The 15,392-nt window shown below is 44.2% G+C and overlaps 1 non-coding gene across 1 annotated transcript; it reads left to right on the top strand.

The window, feature by feature from the left end:
* Positions 1-8,614: 8,614 nt before the first annotated feature.
* Positions 8,615-8,758, top strand: LOC116076606. Its single transcript, XR_004113014.1, has one exon. It is a non-coding gene; the product is annotated as a small nucleolar RNA SNORA48 (small nucleolar RNA).
* The last annotated feature ends 6,634 nt before the right edge of the window (positions 8,759-15,392 follow it).

The raw sequence follows: 15,392 nt of genomic DNA, 5'->3' as shown, positions 1-15,392 counted from the left end.
GTTTCAGTCAGCTGCTGGATGGGGCTTCTCCAAGGACAGAGGCTCGTGTCTACAAGCATAACAATGTATCATTAATAGTGTCAGGGATTGGTTCTTGCCCATGGGATGTATCCCCCTTGATTTTTAAGTGGCTCAGACCCATCTCAATCTTTATGAGAGTTCCCCCAAAAGCATCTTAGGATTCACAGACTGCCTCAACTGTTTACTCTTCCCAGTGTTTGAGCCCCACAACACAACTCTGGGTTTGAGCCCATCATCCTTCCTCAGCCTCTCATTGCCTGCACTGCAGCCAAGGAACTGTGTCCCAGTGCTCTGAGTTGCATCAGCAGCAACTCCAGTAGGAACAAAGGCTTTATTACCCAACAGTAGCTATTTGTCAACTGCTCTTTTACCAGCTAGACCATACCACAAGCCACCCACAAAAATCTCATATTTAATTAGTATTACTGTGCATTTCAGAATAGTGAAAGCCAAGGGACATAATTAGCTTGCCTAAGGTCACATCGATTGTAAAAAGTGCAAGCAGAATTTAAGGTTCCCAATATCTGGGGTTCTTCACCACGGAGCCTACTGCCTGGTGTTTGCTTCCTAAAGACATTGGTCAGTCATTCAACACACCCATCCCAAATATTATCTATGCACCAGGCACACTATGGGAGGAATGACGGACAGAAGATGAGAGAACAAAGGGAGTATCTGGGGCTCTGGAGACAAGTGAACCCCTAGACCACTGTTTGCCGACTATGAGGACAGTGCTGGGCTTGCCTATCATGTGATTTACCCAGGCTTCATTCCAGAAATAAAACTTTAGACCTGGTCTGAAAAAAAAAAAACCATTCGTCTAAGCTACCATAGACTTGGGTTGATTTGCCAGTTACAAATGTTCCTTCCTGGATTTCCTCCCATCCCCGGGTGGCACTTCTCAGCATGCTCTCTTGATCAAGGTCAAGTATGGTTTCCTTCCCTGAATAGCAGCATGGGACAGTCAGCAATTCTGTCCCTGCTTCCTGTTCTTCCTCACCTGCTTCTCTGTTTCTTTGTCCCTCTCTCCCCCCCTGGCTGCCATCTCGGGCCCAGGTTTGCCCTTTTTAAGCCATTTCTCCCACCAGTTCATTAAACGGCATCTCTCATCCATTTGGGGTTGCTTTTTTTCAGGTTTCTTTCTTTCTCCCAACAAGACGTTGAAGACAGCGTGCAGAGCTCCCTGCACTGTGTTCTGGTCACCTGACACCAGCCTTTCAGAAGTATTCATCCTTCATAGGTTCCCACTTGCCTCTGGGTTTCCACGCTGGTGACACGAGGCAAGAGGTTTGGGGTGGGAGGAACTTCTCTCTGGTTGTAATTTCTCGTTTGAGTTTCCACGTTTTAGTGGGTCCTTTGAGCTTGGGGAAAATAGCAGTCAGAGCGACCAAGTATTCGAGAGATAAAAACAAACCAAGAGTTAAGCCCCAAGCAGATGGGGAGAGGGGTGGAGTCGGATGATTTACTCATAGCAAGAAATTAAAAAGTCAAACAGGAGAGGTACAGTGATGTGTGAGAAGGGAGTGCTGACAGCTAAATTACCCTTTGGGCAAAAAGAGATAATCTTCTGCCTGAACGAAAGGGCATCCGGGCCAGCATTAGAATTTAAATCCTTGGAGCCCTGCACAGGCCTTTGGACTATTTCTCTCTGCCCTGTATTCAGTTGTCAGCTCTTTCTTCATTGCAATAAATGCTTGGACGCACCCAGCCAGGGGCTCTTTAGACAATGAGCACGTTTCCACAAACCAGGAAAAACAAAAATATGTTAGAATCACAACCTATTTCAAGAATTCCATATGTTCATTTTTAACCATGGCTGTCCACCTCTGGAGACCAGATTCCCATCTGAAAAAGTGTTCAATTCATCCCAAGATCAGCTTTGCAAATCTATTACAAAATTCAAATTGCATTCTGTCGCTCACTTGAGCTGCGTAAGAAAATGACTCCAGAAAGTTCCATCTGTGTGAATGCTGAAACTAGCAAAATATTCATTTTCTTTCTTGGCAGCCAATTCTGGTAATTAAGGTAAACTACTAATAACCCTTTTCAGAATGCAAGATAGGTTGTTCCCAAACGTATTGAGAGGAATCCTATTGAGCAGCTTGAAGTCCAGACAGACCCTTCAAGAGAACCCTGCCAAGAACACAGTCTCCAGCAAGGAAAACATGAGCCTGGAGATATCAGAACCCAAAGCTCCAGACATGCGCCTTGCTTCACAATGATCACTCGCTTGCATTCCACCCCGTCTCCATGCTGCTACAGGTTGCCTCCATCCTTTATTGAAGCAGCTGTTTGACTGACCACACTTCCTGCTTAGAGCGCTTGGCAAACTAAGGAGGGAAGGGTCAGATAATCAATATTCTCATCTTTGCAGACCCTGTGGTCTCTAGCTGCTGTCAGCTCTGCCATTGTCCCGGGCAACAAGAGACAAAGGAATATGGCCCTGAGCTAATGAAACTGCACTTAGGAAAGCAGGTGACATAAGGGTGGCAGTTTCCCAAGCCTGCTCCTGAGCATTAGGTAATAGACTATGATACAGAGCCCTCCAGCTGCTTCCTTTCCCCAGGGGACAGACTTCTGGGTGCCTGACCTGAGCTATATCATCCAGGGAAGATGATCTCAGCCTATGGGGAAAACCAATTTGGGAAGTCTAGACTCCTTGAGCCCCCACGATGACAGCAATGACACATCCAAGCCTTAGTCTCTCACTCATTTGCAGTGAGTCACGACATGATTTGCAAGATCCTCTGCTTCAATGAAAATATTGAAAGCCCACTAATATTAGTCACAGCGAGAAGCTGTCCCTAAAACTGGAAGAGGAAATTACTTTGCAGTTTTAATTTCAGCCTATGCACTAAAATGACTATCTATCAAATGGCTCCCAGTGCCGCCTTTTATACTAACAGGAACAAAACTGACGCCTTCAAGTCATACTGTTCTGTTCATCAGACTATTGTCTGAAATCTTGAGTGGAGACATCTGCCCACATGTGCCATAGATTGCAAAGGAAAGGGTGTACAATGTAGGCCCCACTGACCCTGGCTTATGACCTCTCTTCTACTATGCCCCTACCTATAAAAACCAAGACAAATTGGCCATGGTTTAGAATGTTGGGAGCAAAGAGCTGTACAATGAGATAATGTCCAGGGAATGACTTTGTTCACTGTGCAGTAGACCTTACACAAGAAGGGTCTGCAGCTACCAGACTCAGAGCACTGGCTCCCTGCTTCCCTTTGATTCACAGAGCATCAACCTGGACCTCTACTGTGATCCTTGGGAGTCACATCTTCAAACTCCATCTAGTCCAATGAAGTAAACTCAGTAAGGAATGACCCAATGATCAGGAATCAGTACTGGGGTATACTACTGAATCTCTTCACACCATTTCCTACCTTTAACCCTTAAGAGGAAAGGGGGACCATAGGACTGATGGAGAGAGAGAGAAAGCTGGACAGTAATGGTACAGGCTGAAGGAAGGAGCCATGTCTTCTCCCATTCATGAGTGTGTATGTGTGTTTGTGTACGTGAGTTTGTTCATGCATGCGTGTTTGTGTATGTGCATGCACATGTGTGTATGCGCACATTTGTGGTGTACACATAGGCCTGTGTGTGTATGTTTGTGCTCAAGCAGAAACAAAAGGAGGGTGTTTAGTGTCCCATTTTCTTACTTCTGACCAAATACCCAGTCTCTCAGTAAACCTGGAACTTTCTGTTTTCAGCTAAGGCTGGCTGGCCAGCATGTCCCTAGGATTCTTCTGTTCCTACAGCTTCCTCTCGCAATACTAGGTTTGCAGACATGGAAAAACACACTCAGCTTTTATGTAGGTACTAGGGATCAAAACTCAGGTCTTGATGCTTGGGCAGCAGGGTTTCTACTCCCTGAACCACTTTCCCAGCCCTGACTTCCTTTCTGAATACTCCAGGTGTCTTGTCACTCTCTTCTGGAAATTCCAGATAGCTGGCAGGCTCCACCATTCTCCTGATGACAGATTTATCCCTGTCACCAGGAGAAAGCATGCGTTTGTTCCATTGGAAGACTGTTCTTCTATGCTCAATATGCCCCTGTGTTGAATTTCTCCATCTTTCACTATATCAGAGCTCAAAAAAATTAGCTGACTTCCTTTCTGCCAGGATGTGTTGTCTTTCCAGTGGTCACAGGCGACTCGTCAGTCCAAGGTGGACCCAGAAGGTAAGATGGCATTGACCGTTGACCCAAACCCCTCGTAGAAGAGGAAGATGTGATCTCAAGAAGGCAGCAAGCATAAGTGTCAACCTGTTTCTAAAAAATAAGACTAAACATTTTCAATATAACTTTGCTGTGAAGAGACACCATGATCAGGCAACTCTTATAAAGGGCAACATTTAACTTAAGCTGGCTTACACTTTCAGAGGTTCAGTCCATTATCATCATGGCAGGAAGCATGGCAGCGTGCAGGCAGACATGGTGCTGGAGGAGCCAAGAGTTCTACATCTTCATTGAAAGAAAACTAGCAGCAGACTGACTGTCAGGCAGCTAGAAGAAGGGTCTCAAGGCCCACTCCCACAGCAACACACTTTCTCTAACAAGGCCACACCTCCTAATAGTGCCACTCCCTAGTCTAACCATATTCAAACCACCACAGTATCCATTTCTCATCCAGTTTCATCATTTTTTTCCACTTTAATTCCCATTTAAAATTCCAATTATGAGGAAGAGGGGGTTTTCCTTTTATATTCCTTGACATGGTTATTCTAAAGGTTCTGTGCATGGATTAACAGAATGAGCTGCAGGAAGAGGTTTTGAAATAAAGAGGAAGTAATTAATAGATGCTGTGCATTCTTGGCTTTAAGTATGGAGTGGTCAGTACATAAATGAGAAAATAGAAAGCAGATCAATGGAAATAGCACCACACTGAAACTAATATTCCATGTGTATTCATGGTGAAGGATAAATGACACATTATTGATTAAAAGATGAAGAGCCATAATGAATGGACAAGGGGCTCCTTCACCCTTTCTGGTATGTGAGAAGACAGTGAAAAGAAGCTTTGTAGGAAACAAAAAGGAAACACACATACCTGACCAGTGTCCTATCTGCAGGTACTTTGTCCTTGGATTCCCTGCCTCCAGAACCTTCGGGAACCCATTCCTGTCACTTGCAACCCAACCCATCTCAGGTTCTTTGTAGTAGCAACAAAAATGGACCAAGACACTTTGCTCACCCACCTTAGCACTATTACCTAACTCTTTGGTTCTTTAGTTGTTCCAGTGGGTCCTCTGGGAACAGAGAAAAAAAATAGCCATTCCTCTTCTGCTTCTTTACCTATCTCCCTCACAAGTGTACAGACATCTCTTCTACAGACTAAGAAACCAAAGTCACTGAAGACCTCACATGTGCAAGCATTCTTTGTAACACTCAAGTCCCTGATCTGTGATGGTCATGAACCCGAAGACATTCTGTGCTCTTTAAACCTGCTTCCAGGCTGCTGTTGATGCAATGTCTTCATCTAGCCAGAGTCACTCAGATGCATATACAGATAGGCACACACACACACACACACACACACACACACACACACACTGCACTTCTAGATGGAAGGTTTAATTTGAAAGTACACTGCTGTTAGCTAAATGATCCTACAAGCACCAGCCACACATCTCCCTGCTTATCTCCCTTTGGTTAAATGTTTTGAAATGAGTTTCAAACAGGGTTGGCTCAAATGGCAGCTCTTCATTTCACCTTGTTTCTGCAGATGCCATTTGCAGAAATGCTTTATGGTTCTGTTAATTACCTACATCGAGAGGCGATTCTATTGTTTCTAGAGAAGTGCTTATGAATGTAAATATTCTGAGGCAGGAGATTTCCCCAGCAAACTAAAGCAGGAGTGCTTCATATAGGAATGGATGTGGGCATTTAAAGACCAGCATGGCTATTAGTGATATATCACTAGGATATTTCTCAGGCACAGTTCTAGACATAGAATAACCCAGGCAGACTGCCCTGTCTTTGATGCAGCCAGGAGTTTGGAAGACTCGTGCTCTGGCATGTGCATGTCTCCAGTGACTCTGACTCTCAGTGTTCTCATCTCTGTAGAGATTATAACAATGGCCATCACTAAGAGAATGAGATTAGATTCGTAATGATGATAAACATGTAATCGCTGCCTGTGGGTGATGGGGAGTTGGGAATTCTGTTCCAGTGATGGAAGATCAGGAGTTTAAGTCTTATAGCCTTACTCCCAGTAAGTATTCCCTCATTCTCCCAGTCATCAACTGTGCTACTTTGGATGAGTTACTTAAACTCTCTGTGCTCCAGTTTCTGAATTTATAAAATTGGTCAATGATGGTATATATTTCAGAGTATTATAGAGACAGATAGATAACCCATAACACTGGCTTAAAACAGAATTTTCTTAAAACAGAAGTTGGGTGGATGATGCGTATTGGGACCAGCAAGTATTTGTTTGTCCTGGGGATAATCACTTATGCACCTTCTTGACTTGATAGTATGAGAATAACACTGATTTCCTTGATGGCTTTCAGTCATCCCAACCTGGCCAGTGTCCTTTCCATTTCTACATGGTTCCTCAAAATAGGAAGTAAATGCCTTAATTATGAGCAAACATTAATTTTTTTCTCTTCTGTGTCAATAAAAAAAAGATTATTTTTTTGCTGGGGAAAAATACTCTTAGTCCTCCTGGAGAGTCGGTGCATCAGAGGCTTGCTGTGCTCAGCATGAGGGCTTTGGCTCTTGCTAAGGAGAGCGATATATGTGCACCTCAGTGACTCTGAGCACAGCCAGGGGCCGGTGCACTTCAGACATGTGCAGAGCAATTCAATATTTTGAGGCACACTGGGGCCCCACTTCAGGGTGCTCTCAGTTGGTACCAGAGAAGACAACCTCTCCAGCTGCAGCAACCACAGCACAGCTTGGCGTGGCAGCCCAGCCCCTAACTACCCCTGCCCTGCTCCAAGAGTGATGTCTCCATTGCAGTGAGGAATGAAGACTAAACTTGACAATCCATCCAATCGAGTGTAAATCGTGACTCCATGATTTCAGGCAGCACAGCACAGGGTGAGATATTTACTCCCTATGAGGTTTAGTCTCATTGGCATCCCAAAAGGAATAAGATGCTTACCTCAGCAGGAGTAGTGAAGAATAAAAAAAAAAAATGAGAAATGAAGTAAATAAGGCATTTTTGCCAGTGGCTGGCACAGGGATACTGTGGCTGTGATTTTCCGGGTCTCAGCACTAATGTATCTGGAACATTCCACACATGACTTGTGCAAGAGCAGAAAAGAAATAGAGGCTCCTGCAAAGACCTTGCTTGGCATCTTGTCTCTAGCTTGGTGGACAGAGGCAATTGGTTCTTTTAGTCTCACATGGTCTCGTGTTTTCAGATTCCCCAGCCACACTAGAGGGCACAGGCAAAGTAGGGAGAACCGGCCCTCCTTAGCACAGCTTGCAAGCTTCTTTGTTTGCAAACTGGCCCAGTTTTCTTAGCTTTAAAGCTTGCTGAAGATGTCAAGAAGTAGCCAACATAGATCATTATTCTAACCTTTCTCAATACTTCCCCTAGAGGTGGAGGCCCATGGGGACACAGGGCCTTGCTTCCAAGGCTGCAGAAAACATTACTGAGAAATGTTTCCCATATTCCAGTGGGTGTCACCAGCATGCAGTCACTTCCTACCAGCTATACCACACTCTGTCCCTGACAAGGAAGCTGATGTCATGTATTTTGGAGGAAAGGGAATTGATAGGAACATTTGGATTCTACTTTCAATTTCTTACTAGAAAGCATGAGGGCTTTGGCAGCTTTTGCATATTAGAAAATGTCTCCTGAGGAGTTCTACCAGTGCCTGACAAATACAGAGGTGGAGGCTCACAGCCATCCATTGAACTGAGCACAGGTCACCAATGGAGGAGCTAGAGAAAGGAACCCAAGGAACTGAAGAATTTGCAGCCCCTTAGCACAAACAACAATATGAACTAACTAGTACCCTCAAAGCTCCCAGGGACTAAACCGCCAACCAAAGAGTACACATGGTGGGACTCATGGCTCCAGCAGCATATGTATAGCAGAGGATGGCCTAGTCGGTCATCAATAGGAAGAGAGGTCCTTGGTCCTGTGAAAGCTCTGTGCCCCATTGTAGGGGAATGCCAGGGCCAATAAGCAGGAGGGGGTGGGTTGGTAAGCAGGGGGAGGGGGAAGGGATGGGGGTTTTCTGAGGGGAAACCAGGAAAGGGGATTTTACATTTGAAATCTAAATAAAGGAAATATCTCATAAAAAAAAGAAAATGAAATTAGGAGATGCTTCTGAAAGCATGCAGCCCATGTTGCCATGGATATTCCAACAGTCACCACCACATGACCTTAGATAGACTTCTTGAATGCCCTGAGCCTGTTTCTTCATCTTTAAAATGGAATGATGGTCAGACCCTCATTATTCCATTGAAGGGCAAATGAGCACATATAAATATATATATATACATATATATATATGTATGTGTATGTGTGTGTATATATATGTATATATATATATATTAATACTATATAGTACTATTTAGTACTATGATCTTAATAAACTTGAGATCTTCCCCCATCCCCACCCCCACCCCTGGCAATAGACAAAGAGACACCTTGTTGGTGGAATTCTTCTTATATCAGTCAGGGGAAGAGCAAATGGCAGCCCTTTGTTCATCCTAGCTTGATGCCTGGTTTGGTGGACAAAGCTGTCTTACGCTTAGGACTCATAAAAAAATCAAATCCAGGCAGCGCAGTGCAAGAGGAGGAAGACAGACAAAGACCTACAGATCATCCTGCCTCCCACAGACCTGCCCTCCAGCGGTGGCACAAGCCAACCCTAAATACTCCCTTGCTGCCACGCCTCACAGCATGGATGGAGAATGTCGCCCAGAGGCCAGCCTGCAGCCGGAGCCATCACAATGTGCAAGTATGTGGTGGTCAGATGGGAGAGAAAGAGAAGCACAGCAGCTTGAGCATTATGAAGGGAGATGGAACTAGAGACTAGAGGGTAGAGAGGAGTGGTCTGTTGTGAGTGGCTGCCCCACCATGAGGACCTAGCATGAGCTGCCACTCAGAACTATGTCTGAGTCTATGGCAGAGGTCGGTGTCAATGTCTGTGGCTCATATTACCACTAGAGAACATAAGGGTGTCCATGGTCAGGGTAGCCACTGGGAATCAGGTAGATGCATAGGGGTTATGTATAACTGGCCCCACCCCTCACTGGTGCTGCACTCTGGGGCCCTGTATCTCACCCAGGCAGTATAGTAAGTACTGACCTTCAAGGGCTTTGGGGGAATGGGTGAGCCAGCTCCAAGGACAGAGTGAGAGAGAGAGCTGGCCTGGCCACTCATCTACCATGAGGTGGCATGGGTACAGGGTGATACTCTTCACTACCCACCTCGTCCCTCACCACCTGTGGCAGTCAGGACAACTGGCCCCAAGGTCATGAAAGTGAGTGACATGGCCCTGTCCCTCACCCACTATACAACTGGGGAAAGCATGTTCTGCATCTTATCTGGGCAGCAGACGCCCCTGGGGGAGAGAGGTGTGCAAGTGAGCTGCTCCAGAGGGTGAGGTACCATGGCTGCTGCCCTCCTTCTCCCCCCTTGTCACCTACAATAGCCAGGAGAGCTGAGCCTGGAGTCATGAGAGCAGGAGAGCAAACCCTTCCCCTTTACAATCTGTGGCATTCAGAGGAGTGGCCCCTGCACCTTGGAAGCTGGCCCAGATGGTGATAGTGAGGGTGAGCCAACCCTGAGGATGTGAAAGCGGGAGAGCTAGCCCAGCTCCTCACAGGATGCAGCACTTAGGAAAGTGGGCCCCGAACCTTGACTAGGGAGCACAGTGGAGCTGGTTCTGGAGATGTAGGTGCTGGTGAGATTTCCAACGCTCTGCTCCCAAGGACATAAAAACACAAATGCTGGAGAACTGCCACTGCCTCCTGCCCATGGTGGCATTGGATGGCCTAGCTGGAGCAGTGCTGGGAGCTCCACCTTCCTGGTGCAGATAAGGGAGAGCCAGTGGGCTGATCAGCTCAGCTGCCACTTAGGCCCAGATCCCAGGCTCTGAACTGGCCCACCCCAAAATCTGCAAACAGTTGGGGCAAGTGAAAGAGCCAGTCCTGCTGTTCCAAAACTATAGGATCCCCACGACACAGAGCAACAATGGGATAGCCAGGAGGAGTCCCTGTGAGGATCCAGTATTGATGGTGTCACAGTTGCTAGAGATCTCAAACCAGACCAATGATGCATTGCAATGAACATTTGAAGTATAGACAGAGGAATATACTGTGATACATACTGGGCAGGTTACAGTTTCCACAATGAGGTGTTTTCTATGCTTTGGTTTTTGTTGTTTGTGTGTGTGTGTTTTATTGAGGAGGTTTCAAGGGTGAAGGGCAGATATGAGGGGATGGGGAAATAGGAGGACTGGGGTGCATGTTGTGAAACTCACTAAGAATCAATAAAAAGTTTTAATAAAAAAGCACTTGAGATCTCATTACTATTATCATTGCTATGTATTGCTACTAATGTTATTGATACACATTGCTGCTACTTGTGGGAATGATGGTTAAATAATAGGCTAGCCCTTGTCCCCTGAACCTTGCAAGGTTTGTAAAAGGATGTTGGTAACTCTGAAAATAGCAAGAATGATCAGTACAACGAAGGGGACAGCTCACATTGCTACATCCTTAGCAAACTGGAGACTCCAGATGGAATGTTGTACAGCTGTGGTGCTCTAAGGACTGATGACCAGCATCTGTAACATTCTACATAGAAAACAGACCCAAAGCAAGTCAATCATACCAGATCATTGCCTTTGCACCATGCTTTAGAGCTGTTTGCTCTGCAGGTTTTGCATCTAATGAGTAGCACAGTAATGTCATGACATGACCTCAAACTGCCAGGGTTCTAATTCATGTTCTACCATGAATGGCCAGATGTCTGGTCCCATCCTCTTCCTCATCTCTCTCCACCACGTTATTGGAATTGTCAAATTATTAGATATCCATACAACATTTTCCACATAGTAAGCACTCAACATGTAGCAGTCTCAGCTAGCTGGTTTAAAAATCTTGAATTCCATTGTTCAAACTGTTCATTTCTTTTTTGTTTGGTTGGTTTCTTTCTTTTTTTTTTTTTTTTTTTTTTTTTTTTTTTTTTTTTTTGTTGTTGTTGTTTTTTGTTTTCTTGAGACAGGGTTTCTCTGTGTAGCCCTGGCTGTCCTGGAACTCACTCTGTAGACCAGGCTGGCCTCCAACTCAGAAATCCACCTGCCTCTGCCTCCCAAGTGCTGGGATTAAAGGCGTGCACCACCACCGCCTGGCTTTTGGTTTATTTCTTTATGTGTGTGTGTGTACACACTCATGCCATAGTGTATGTGTGCACATGCTTATGCCGTAGTGTATGTGTGCACACACTCATGCCGTAGTGTATGTGTGTACACACTCATGCTATAGTGTATGTGTATACACGCGTCGCAGTAAGTGTGAAGATCTGTGGACAACTTGCCAGAGTCAGTTCTTTCTTCCCAGTGTATGGATCTCAGGGACTGAACTCAGACGGTAAGCACCTTTATCTATTGAGCCACCTCACTGGCCCCCTTTTGAACTTCTAAGTAGTCCTACTGATAAGGTTGCTATCTCTACTGAAGAGGAAACTGGAGCTGCAAGGAGTAAACTAATACTTTTCAAAGCAAGAGCTCAAACTCGGGCCTCTGAGCTCCATATCCATAATTCCTTCCTCTTCTGCCAGTAGACTATCTGTAAAAAGAAATATATATATTATATATATATTATATATATATTATATATATATATATATATATATATATATATATATATATTATCTCTACAAAGTCACCACACACCATAGGAGGCTACATAAAGGGTATAGCTTGAAATGTTTCCTGGAGACAGGGTATTGTGACACACAACTCAGTAAAGTAGCAAAAGAAGCCAGAGGTTTTAATTAAGAAGATAAATAACAAACCAACTAGCTTCAAAGAGAGCAATTAAGAACATTTTCCTGCATAAGTAAATCTTTAAAGATTTGGTTGGAACACCATAGTTTACACCAACTTAAAACAAGATGACCACTCTAGTGACAGCACAAGCTTGCGTGTAGAGCTGTAGCCACCAAGCTTAACCAGCCAGTTTTGAGAGTATGACCACTCCCTGTAAGGGACAGAGGCATGACCATAGGAGGCTACATATTTAATGCAGTACAGACAAGGAAAAACTGCATTCACTCAAACATACACATTTATCTAAAACTTATCTTTTTATCTCTCTTCGGGGCTTTGGTGAGGTATCCAACATCCAGTTCCCTACCTTAACTATTTCTAAGTACAGGTCAGCATCACAGAGCTCATTCACTTGTGTGGCCATCTCTATCATCCATTTTCAGAACCCTCCCCAGCTCACCAAACAGAAGTTCTGTACCCATAAGACAGTAGCTCCACCTTCCACCATAGATTATGTCAAACTGAATCAGTTCTTGAGCTAGGATTCTATTCTCTCACTTATGTAGTTACTGTGCTTGGAAGAAAAATCTACAGTTTTGAGGATTCGGCCTTACTTACTCTAACCACATGAAGACTGCTTAAGGCTCTGCCATTGTTTATACATCTCTGAACACAATTCTGATTTCAGAACATCAAAAAGCAGAAGGAAAAAAAAAGCAGAAGGAATTTGTTTGTAAATCTAAGCCAGATCACGAGGACAGAAGTTTCTAGAATCCATCATATCCGTTGAATAAGCTGTTCTTATAGTTTAATCACAGAACGTCAGCTCTGTCTCCATTGACACAGGAAAAGGGATGGAAAGGCTTGTGCACACAATTGTGCACACAAAGCCCTTTGTTTGACTCCCTATTTTGTTTAGTTTGGTCTTGGTTTAGTTTTTTTGTTGTTGTTATTGTTTGGGTTTTTTGCTTTTATTTTTGTATTCAGGGAGAATAAACTCGTCACCCCAACCCACTCCCATAATTGTGCCTTTAGTCACGTTTGCCACAAGAGGCCGAATAGTCTAGCTTCTGTCAGAGCCTCAAAGTTGCTTTATAACATCAGCCCAACAGATAACAAACCACAAAGAGTCTATTCTTGGCAGATAACAATGAGTGTCTCATCTCAGGCTTTTGATGGGTAAGGACAGATATTTAGAAGGAAAGCTTTTATTACTGCTAGTCAAAGGAAAGAGGCATTTTTAAAAGAAAAATTTATCAGGAGTTTTCTACAGGACAAACAGCATAACCTGGGGCTTTGTTCCTGGAAATATGTCTTTAAGGACAATGGATGTCGTGACGGGACTCTGATTGCTCCCTTGCCCGTGGTCCTTACCACAGACTCCAGCCCACTGTGGAGGTACTGATGAAAACAGTCAATCACCCTGCATTTATTTGGCACCATCAGTACCCCTGGGTGTCATTTCCCATTGCTTCTGAGCTTTGGTGGCACTGCTGCTTTGCCTGCTAATGACATTAACAGAAGTGTGTGTCTCTACTACAAGCAGTGGCCATTCTTAGCAAACCCAGTTGGTCCAGAAAGCTCCAGACTTCACTCACCATTGCACAAAGAAGCCTTTACAAAAACAAACTGCTCTTCCTATCGGTACTGGCAATGCAGGAGAAATGTCTTTGGAGTGGGGGGTGAGGGCAATGAAGTAAAATGTCTTTGGAGGGATGAGCATACACACACACACACACACACACACACACACACACACAAACACACACACACACACACACAGAGGCACATACACACATATGCACAACCAAACACACTTTACCTGATGTCTGTTGATTTTCCATGGATCCCCTGATTTTTGTTTTTTTTTTTACCTCTTTTAGTCAGTCAGGCCAGGGCTCAGAGTCGCCTACCCCACTTGCCTTGGTGAAATCACAGCCCCAAGCTCTGACCACACCATCTTTTTTCCATCCCTTATCCTCAAAGATCTGGTGAAAATAAAAACCCCAGCATTATCCTGGCCCAGGAATGCTCACTAGTAAAGTGTTCACTTTAATGATACCATAATGTCATGCCCCTCACTGCGCTGTTTTATTGTAAGGCTTAATCAAAGGCTGAGAGAAATAAAGATGTCTATCTTGGATGCAGGTGTTCCTGGGGACAGGGAAGCAGTGTACCGGAGTTGTGGGAGGGCCATGCATGAAGGTTGAGCTTCCCAGGTTCTGGGGTTGTTTATGAGTCTAGAGATTTCTCTGTCTCTGTGCAACTAGTAAAATGATATGTATTATGTATGAGACGGGGAGGGGAATTTGTCTAAGGAGCTTTCCGTGATAGGTCTGAAATCAAACATGTATGTGGTATATGTATGATTATGTGTGTGCAGAAGCATAGAGAGATGCTGTGTGAATATGGTATATATACGTTGCATGTGCACCTATCTCAGTAGGCACATGTGATATGTGTGATATATGTATAAAAGGCATACATATTCAAGCAGATTTTTGTGTACTGTATGTGTGCATGTAGGGGACACAATAGGATGTATATATCATGGGTATATTCATGTGTTCTCTTTTGTCTGTTGGTTTGTTTTGAGACAGTCTCATGGAGCTGAGGCTGGCCTTAAGTTCATTATCTCCATGCCTTCCCCTCCCACATATAGAGATTAATGAGTGTGCCACTATGCCAAGCCTATTTATGTTTTCTCTTACGTGTTGGATGGGTATATATAAAGTGTATTCATGCACATGATCTAAATGTTCATTGTTCGTGTGTGTCATGTGTGCACACATGAAGTAGTATGTTTTTGTGTAGCATGTATGTACTTCTGGTGGGTATGTATATGCATGGACATGCATTCATGTGCCTACATAGTGTCAGCCCTCCTATTTACAAGTTCCATACCATAGGTTTTTCTATGGAATTCAGAGATAAAGTGTGCTAGAGTACATTTACATGAATGTTAGACCACATGCACATGCAACATGTTGTAAAGAACCCATGCCCTGCAGACACCAAGGAATGATTGAACACATGCCCTGTAGAATTCTTTATACATTCTGGATTCAAATGTATCCATTGTAAGGAAGGGTAATTTGATGTGTGCATGTGCCCATTTGGGTCCTGTGGCCATATACACTATAGGGGGCCAATGACCACAGCCATTTAAGAGGAAAAGACTAAACACCCTCAGCACCGATGTTATGAAGGTCACAAAGGTCACTCTTACTGGTATTGTTTTTTTTTTTTTTTTTAAACAAAAAATAAAAGAAGAAGGGTCCAGAGAATCTGAAATTTGGGATTTTTCCCTTGACATGAATGGTGTGACCTTAAGACTAGGTTAGTCACATGTCTTCTGGAACTAATGAGGGGCTGGGCTAAGCTGCAGAGAGCTGAAC

This window comes from Mastomys coucha, unplaced genomic scaffold, assembly GCF_008632895.1.
Source record: "Mastomys coucha isolate ucsf_1 unplaced genomic scaffold, UCSF_Mcou_1 pScaffold4, whole genome shotgun sequence".
Classification (NCBI taxonomy): domain Eukaryota; kingdom Metazoa; phylum Chordata; class Mammalia; order Rodentia; family Muridae; genus Mastomys; species Mastomys coucha.
The sequence above is the reverse complement of the archived record's forward strand: the minus strand, read 5'-3'. Positions and strand labels throughout refer to the sequence as shown.